Genomic DNA, 9,809 nt, shown 5'->3' on the forward strand with positions numbered 1-9,809 from the left:
AAAATTGTTACCTATGGCAACGGTTTTACTGAGACGTAATAATACGCCCACCATATGGTAGTACTTTAGTTTCACATTTTGATATAATTTAAAAAATCTGTTTTTAAAACTGCAACTTGTATGTGTAAACGAAAAACGAAGTAATATATAAATAAAAATGTGCACAAATGTAAATTTTTATAGTCGGTCTTGTTTGTAATTTCATTGAGAAACTCCACAAATATTAGGTAGTCTGATACTACCTAGTACTTAGGTAGTCTCATAGTCTGATATTCAAAAACTAAACTTGAAATAAATAGTGGAATCAATTTATATGACAATGATTCGTAATGTCATTTTCAAGGTGCAGTAAAATTAGTACTAACTATATTTATTAAGTTAATTAAGAATATAGTTTGAGAATTATATGTCAAACTTCAATGATTCAATGACCACGCACTATGTGCTCCCGCACACATACAATTGTAAGTTGGCCGACTACCAAACAACTAAATTGTGTACTTTTACAATTTAGTTGATCAACTTTATTTTGTTGGTTGGTTAGCCGCAGACTATTCGATTTAATCAGCGACAGTATTGCTAGCGCGGTGCGTGTGCGTGGAGATGCGGAAAAAAAACGCTGTAATTGCTCTAATAATAAAAAGAAGGCGAAAACAAAAGAGAAAGTTTGGGTGCAGCCTATATTAAGTAATAGATGAGCTCGTATATCTAATTGGACCAGCAATAATCTGACGCGCTAGAGCCGTTGACGAATTTTTTTTTTTTTTTTTAAATATAATTACTATATATCCACGGGCTTTTGAAACCCATGTCCTTTTTTATTTCTAAAACATGCTATTTTTTTAATTAAGGTTCATCTATGTTCTAAGTTCTTCTACTTTTTCGTTTGCAACAACTGATCGGGACGCAAACGTACCCGTCGACGAAGATCCGGGCGTAGGGAAATCACGCGCACGCGTGTAGTCGTCTTTCATCTTGCCGTGCGACTGACCAACTAAGTCGGATAGTCAGCGAGCTTGTATAAGGTAACCGTGCTAACGAACAGTTGGACAACTTATTAATTGTACGTCGACCGGAAGTGAATTTCGATTCTGATGCGATCGGTATCCAATTAATTAGTTGGACAATTTAGTTGTAGAAGATGTGCGGGCTAGCATATGTCACTATACCTATTAGTATAATCTGCGATTTAGTCGGCCAACTTACAATTGTATGTCTGCGGGAGCACTATGACAAATCATCTGTGATAGTTTGGCACCGTTGGAAGCCATTAATCTGAATGAATGAATGAACCTCTGACATTAATGCAATGATGCCCTGTCAAAGTTTAGTAAATTATTCGGGTTTAGCTTTTGGGTATCACGAACCACAATACATTTTTAAAAATGTATATAATAGAGTAAAATTTTTTTATAGAAATCGAAACTGAATATCATTGGATGAAAAAAAAAAATATTTTGCGAAATGTATATATTTAACATATAAAGCACGAATTGTATAAAACCAGTGAAAAAAAGAAAATGTTGTAAAACAAATGTTTTAAAGCAATAAAAAAGTTATCTAAATGGAAAGACTCAATGGAATATCAATTTGGAAAAAACACTAAAAACTAGTGCACTATTACTTTATTACGATATTGATACATCGTTTTAAATAAATTCAGTTCTTATTAACTGAACTAGCACACCTAATCACTTTTATATTTGTGATGATGCCCTTTTCTTGTTATCGCTTTATCACTTGTTGATGATCAATACATTTACAAGAAAAATAACTTTTTTTTCCTATAAGTTACTTAATTTCATAATTATATGTTCGAAAATTCGATAGTATAAAACCATCAGGAAAATGCTTCATGGGCAGCAATAGATTTTGAGATTGGTTCATTTTTAAATGGTCTTGTTGATTTTAATGTTATGAAAGTACTTTGCGACCAATCTTAATGTATGAAATAAAATGTTTTAATAATATTTTTATTTTGTTAGCAATAAAAATGATGTGCTATTAAGACTATGTTTTAAGTGATTAAATATTTTACTTTTATATTTTTAATTACTTTAATATATATAGGCGTAGTAGTTATTAAAATTAAAATACTTTCAGATATTGTGTATTACTACTTTATATAAAACAAGGAGTGCTCTCAGAACTTTGCACGGGTACACTATAAATCTAATTAGTTTGTAAAGAAGATCTGAAACAATTTTATTTTTAACATTATATTGATTTACCAATAAATTAAATTATGGGCTTAATTCGATTAACCTTAATTAGTCCATAATTGAACGAACGAGAAATATATAAACAATAAAATATTGATTTTATTTGTTTTAGTTTATAAATGAATATAGCTAAATCATTTGTTTCGCTTGAAATAATATTATATAAGATAAATTTAATTCGAAGCCTCTTGAGCAACACATATTCTTTTTCTTGGTTAAAATTATGACAAATTGACTTAGTTTACATATTTGAGATTGAATAAAGAAAGCAGATGTAAATATTGGATAACTAATAATCTTCGATTTAAATGACAATCATTTATACAGTGACGTATGATGCATACCTACTAGAAGTTTTAATGTTTTGACTATCCTTATTGTTAATATTGAAATTACTAAACATTCCGCCACTGTAACAAAATTAAAATTATAAATTTTAGTAGCTAGACTAATCGCAAAGTTGTTATAATTCCATAAGTATTAGAAAGTGATCTTAAATGGTTATAGTTGTTTTACATAAGGTATTCATTTTCTTTTTTATACAGAATTTAATGGTCTATGTAAAGCATTTAAAAATTACTTTTTTTTAATTAAAATTATGTGAATTAAATTAACGTTAGGTATACCAAAATTTTGTAAAACATTTTTTCATTAAATATAAGCAACATGCATATATTTTTTTATTTCAACACATTTTAATGACATCAAAAAAGGGTTTAGCAGGATAAAGTAAGGTCAGCGGCCCCAGAAAGATATTTTTGAAAATAACTTGTGTGGCAACATTGGCGAGATATAACTTCCCATTAACACAGTTCAGCCTTCCATCTTTATTTATTTATAGAACACCAACAAAGTATACACCATATTTCAAGTACATATACAATAACAGTAGTCTGAGTGTAACTTTAGTTATAGGTGATAACTACATTAAACTTGACTAACATACACTAATAACATACACTAATAACATACATAAATAACATACATATGGCAAGAACTTAAGATAGTGTTATACAATTAAATTAACTGCAACAAAATTAAAACAAAAGAAATCAAAGTATTAAAGAGAAATAATTTGTAAAAATACTAAAAATTGATCACTTTGCTAATAACTACAATTTAATCATTATTTTAAATTTAAAATTAGTGTTGTTAAAAATACATATGTCCAGATTTTTTAAAATAATCAAAATCAAAAATAGCTTTATTCAAATAGGCTCCAAGAGCACTTTCAAATTGTCATTTTACAAATTAAAACTTTAAAAATAAATTATTATTTTTGTAAAAGTGAAGCTACCAACGATTCGGAATGTAGATTCTGCAGAGAAGAATCGGCAAAAAACTCCGCAGTTACACTTTTGAAAATAATATATAAACTGTGTTTTAGTACAAAATTAGAAACATGTTGCATGAAATACAGCGTCACTAAGTCCACACATCTTTATCAACTATGTAATCCTGCACCAAGTAATAAACTTATCTATTAATTTTTTTTTTTTAAATAAAAACTTTAAATTTATATTGAGACAATTCCAAAATCGTTTGTGGTATTTTATTATACATGCGAATACCATGACCCAGAAAGGAAACGTTTACTTTGTGCAGACGGAAACTTGGAGTTATAATTTTGTTATTCCTTCTCGTGTTTATTACTATTTATTTCATAACAATGAATATTTTGGTGGATATACATAATATTGTTATAAATATACTGCGACGCGATCGTTAATATGTCCACCTTTTGGAAAAAATCCCGCAGGGAGACTCGAGCTCCAAGATCGTAAATGCCGCGAATAGCCCTTTTTTGCAAGATAAATATAGTCTCAATATCTGCAGCGTTACCCCACAGTAACAGGCCGTAAGACATAACACTATGGAAATAGCTAAAATATATTAAGCGTGCAGTTGCAACGTCGGTCAGTTGTCGTACTTTTCTAACTGCGAATGCCGCGGAGTTTAGTCTACCATTTAAGGATGACAAATGGGAATTCCACTGAAGTTTTGAGTCCAAAACTGTCTTTTTTTCGAGGGTAAATCATCAACACGCACACTGTATCTAATTTCCACACAAAAATAATCGTCTGTCACTACAAAACTCACACATACTAAATTAAATACACACACATTTTTCACACACGTATAGATAAATTCTGTGTCATTACAGTATAATGACGTGCCGCAACTACACTGACAAGTTGCTTACAGCCGTGGTTGTAACAACTGTCGATTCGATTGGATTAGTTTTCTATAATATTTTATATAATATTTCGAATACATTTTTGTGGGTTTTCATTTTTCTTGTGAGCATCCAGGTTAGTTTTTTATTACAATTTTTTTTCCATGTATGCCTTACATTTGGATCTTTAGGAAATCTGCAAAAATTAATATAAACATTATGGTCGCAGTCCACACTAAGTAATTCTAGTAAAATGTGTAAACGAGAGAAAAGTAGAGTATTATATTTAATTTAATGCAATTTTATTATAAAACTATGTATATTAAAATTAAGCTCGCACTATTATATTATAAATAAATCAGAATCTCAAATTCGTCTGTCTCCTCCTTTGCCTTTGCCGTTTTTATTATTTTTTATTTTTTTCTTATGTCACTAGGTCGGCAAACAAGCGTACGGCTCACCTGATGGTAAGCGATTACTGCAGCTTATAGACACCTGCAACACCAGAAGCATCGCAAGCGCGTTGCCGACCCAATCCCCAATCCCCCCAGGAGCTCTGGTCACCTTACTCACCAACAGGAACACAATACTGCTTGAAAACAGTATTATTTTGCTGTGATCTGCTTTTATCGATAACTATCTACAAACAAACCGGTAACAATACTATCGCTCGGCGACAGCAACTTCTCGGAAGTAGACTCGGATCAGTCGCTCGACCGATCTGCTCATTGTATGAGGGCGAGCGGTCTGTGTTGGTAAACAAATCCGAAACAACAAGACCGATAATATTTGTAATTTTAATATTTGTAATTTTTATTTTAAGTTTAAAAAGGTTTTAATGATATATAGGTTTTAATGATTATATGAGTATACAGTAATAATGTGATTAAAAAATACTCACATATGAAAGCTAACGCCATCTATAAGTAAATTTAACGTAGCAGATCTCTTTTTGCAGCAAAAAACAGAACGACTCGGTATTTTTTGAAGGACGTTGATTCAATCGCGCAACTAGATTGTCTAGTGATTAGTGTGGCTGCAACTAGTTTTATTGTACGTGTAGGACCATTTGGATTTGGACTAACCTTGACAGAGGGGAACGCCTGTGCATAGCTACTACCCTCCGTGTTGCTCTATGGAAAAGCATTACAAAATTCTTCTACTTCTACTAAAATCAATACTGTACACTAGTGTCAGTGTTGCCAACTTAGTGGATTTTCCACTAGATAGGCTTGTTTAGACACCCCTTCTGGCGGGAAAAAATTGGTTTTAGTGGCTAGTGGATTTTTTAGTGATTTACGTTTGTTCCAGTTAGTAGTAAGCTTCATAGTTTACCACTAAAGAATGATCTAGTATTTTTCTAGGTTTTTTTTTACAGGCACACACAACTGGCAAAAATGGTTTATTTTTGTTGTGTAGGCAACACCGAACAAATTCAAGCCTGTCGGCTGTTGGGAATTCCCCTAATTATTTTATGAATTTCTTGAATGAACATAAACTTTATATGTTCAACTATTGGGTTAAGTTTGATTTGATTCAAAAGACCAAGTTGTTATTTATTTACTCAGTCGTCAGTCAGTTCAGTGAACGTACAGTTCGCTATCGTTCTTTAATCTGTAAATGATACTTACTTCTCAATCTTGCTTTGTTTTTAAACTGTTTAGCGCTGTAAAATTATTTTTGAAATAGTTTTAAATAGTATTTGATAATACCCAAGCCACAGTACACCCAAAAGTTTCGAGATTGTTGGTTACGTGACCCAGGATTAGAGGATTGGTAGCAAGTTGTGGAAAGCACTGGTGGTCCAGTAGCTAAGTGCAAGATGTGTGGTACGTTATTAAGGAATCATTATGGAGATTTAAAGAATCACGAATTATATAAAAAGCACCAGCAAAAAATAACGAATGAAATATAATTTTATTCGTACCTAAATGAATCTAATTTATACCAAGGAATTTTGTTACGAAGTAATGCAATTCGAAGATGTAGTAGGAGAAAACAGATTTAAAGATTTAGCCACATTTGCGATATCTCTATTAGCTTTACCGCACTCTAACGCAGATGTAGAGCGATTATTTAGTATCAGGAATTTGGTCGAGACGAAACAGAGAAACCGAATGAAACTTGATCTCCTTTCTGCGATTTTCACAGTTCGTGCAGGCTTAGCACGCGAAAGCAAATGCTGCAATAATTATATAATACCCAATGCCGTAGTTCAAAAAATTGACACTAAAGCATTTTATTCTATGCAAAGTGCAGATGAAGCTGATTCATTAGAAGACGATTTTCTTTAGTAGTTATGTACTTACCTAATTGTTTCCTTTTTTTCTGTAGTTACATTAATTATTGTTTCCTGTAGTATGTAACTTAAATAATAATTATTTTATTTCATGATAATAATTTCGTTGTTGTTGTTTTGTTTTCAAATCATATTTAGGTAGGTAGCCGTTGTCTTTGATTTTTTTTGTGGAATTCTGGTGGTTTCAGAGGCCAGTAAGTTTTAATGGTTTCTAGTGGTTTACACGGCCTCATTTGGTGGGTTGGTAAAAATAAAGTTGGCAACACTGACTAGTGTACACATCGCAGTACCATCCCTAGAACAGGGCTGCCAGATGTACGATTTAAATCGTACTCATACGATTTTTTTGCATTTTTACTCATGTACGATCGCTAGACCAAGATCGTACACAAAATGTACGATTTTTATATTTCCATTACCTGGAAGCATTTCATAATTAAAAAAACGTCATCCACCGGCAAGTATGAATTTAGGAGAACTACCCCAACTACCTAACGCGTGCCTAGATCTTTTACTTGAATGAAGTCTCTTTGAATAATCATATAAGAGCTGTATTTGTTTGCTTTCTAACAAAACTAATATATATAATATAGATATTTTCTCTTTCGGTATTAATTGCGACTTGAAATAAAAAACAATTTGAAAATTATAAAACACTGGCTCAATTTGCTTTAAATTTGTTGTTTTCCCCACTACAGTGCAGATTGTGAACGAGCATTCAGCGAAGTTTATTTAATCAAAACAAAACTTAGAAACAGTTTATCCAATGATACACGTAAGTGCAAATTATTAGCTAAGCAATCAATTAAGAAGAAACGAAAATTTTACGAAGTTTAACCAAACAAATTCTTTTATTAAAAAAATATGACCACAGAAAATTTTGTATGAGTGTAACAAATAGTTTTATTACATTTATTTTCTAAAACTAAACGAATTTTGATAATTTATAATAAAAAATTAGTACTTAGTCTTAAAGGGCTGTACGATCTTTTTATTTCAAAATTTCCTTGGCATACGATTTTTTTTTGTAGTTGACGTACGATCACACTTTTTGTGCACCTGGCAGCCCTGCCCTAGAATGATAACAGTTTGACATTTGTAGGTACTATAAAATATTTTAGGTAAATAGGTACAAAACGTTATACTCTAGACTTGCGCAAAACAGTGCTTCAAAATGTAATGTAATATTACATTACATTTCGTACTGAGTAATATGGCATCACACCATCACACCGAACATTACCCGAAATGTGTACTGTTCGGCGTGAGATATTTCTTATCAAATGCTATATATCACGTAATTGTCATCACACCAAACATTCCATGAGATTTTGTACTTATATTTAGTTTAAGTGTACGGTGTTCGGTGTACTACGTAGTAGACCAAACATCACTTTAGCATAAAAATGGTAAATGAGAGGTGGAAACTGGCTAAAAATTCATAATATTTGTTTTGTTTTTTTTTTTTTTGTTTGGTTTTCTAAAAGTTTGTTCTAAAATTAGCTTTGATTTGTAAAAACACATACAACTAAATTAACACATTAATAATAAACACATGGACAACTAAATTAATACTAGCCGTGATCCGCGATTTTACCCGTTTAGTTTCGGTCCCCATGTGATTATTGATCCTCTTCGGATGTCCCATCGATCACTATACCAAATTTCATCAAAATCAGAAATCGTAAAAGGTAGATAGAGTTACTTTCGTATCCCTACTAATATTATGAATGTGTGTTTGTTTGTTCGTCCTTCTTTCACGTCAAAACGGCTGAACCGAATTTGTCAAATTTTGGTATACAGATAAAACAGACCTTGGAGAGAGAGCCTTAGGCTACTTTTTATCCCGGAATCATCACAGGAACGGGAACTACGCGAGTGAAACCGCGGGACGCAGCTAGTTTATAATATAAGTTAGGAATAAACTTATGACCATGAATACTGGCGTATTTAAAAATCAACTTTATATACATACAATGATTACTTTTTTTATGTCAATACTTCATTTATAATTTTATTTTCACAAGCAACATAAATAAACAAAACATTTTAATAAATGCAAAAGCAGAAATTTGAACTCGAATTTTAGCGGCAGTCAAGTGCGTAACGCATTATTAAAAAGTATTACGTACAGTGTTGTGCTATAATATGCCTTAGCATTCTTAAATACGATTCATATTTCACTTAAAAAAATGACGGAAACTCGCCACGGCTCAGTAGCTCGCTCTCACTCATACTAACGAAAATAATGTAGAGCTAGAGAGTGAGGTTATGACTGGTTGCAAAAGTGCGCCGCGCATCACCGTGTCTCACTCAGTAAGTGAAGTTAGACTGAGCAAATAGATAAGAAATCCAACATTCCGACCGAACAGAGCGCGTAATGTCAAGTGTGATGTGTAATACTTCATTTCGTCGCGTAATGTGTGATGCCATATTTCATGTTCGAGTAATATCACGCGTAATGTATCAATTGCATTACTTACACATGTCTATTATAAGGGGCCTACTCAAAGCACTGCCTGCAGGGCCCTGCTTGCAGTGCCACTGCCGATCGTATTGTATGTATGCATGCAGGGCCGATATTTTAATTGTTCACCCTGTCGCAGGGCCGCAGTGTCGTTCTGCCAGCCCGACACACGATCTCCCCACTCCGTAAACTGCAATCAGGGACATGTGTAGCTCGGTCGGGCCGATTTAGACCACCATTTTGTTTACGTCGGTACATTGCGACGTTTGTCTACTCTATTTGACCTGGGGTTTGTCTTGTCAGTGGTTGTCATTTAGCAATTAATCAGTTAGTTGGTGGTTAGTTGGTTTGGTTTTATTATATTATTTGTTTGGCTCTGTTTTCTTCAAGAAAAATGAGCCAGCGAGAAAAAGACGTGTGGAGGGACGTAATCTAATTGTATAGGGATTTGCCATGTCTTTAGAAAACTAACCACGATCATTATCATAACAAAGATATGCGGTCGCAGGCTATGTCGCTTTTACATGAAAAATATAAAACTTCTTTACACCAGTGCTTCCTTTTTTTCTTTTGAACGCTACAAGTACTCAATACAGTCAAACCCAATGCTATTTTTTGGTGTTTGAATAATGTAGGAGCCATTTA

Source organism: Melitaea cinxia, chromosome 1 (genome assembly GCF_905220565.1).
Source record: "Melitaea cinxia chromosome 1, ilMelCinx1.1, whole genome shotgun sequence".
NCBI classification, from domain to species: Eukaryota; Metazoa; Arthropoda; class Insecta; order Lepidoptera; family Nymphalidae; genus Melitaea; species Melitaea cinxia.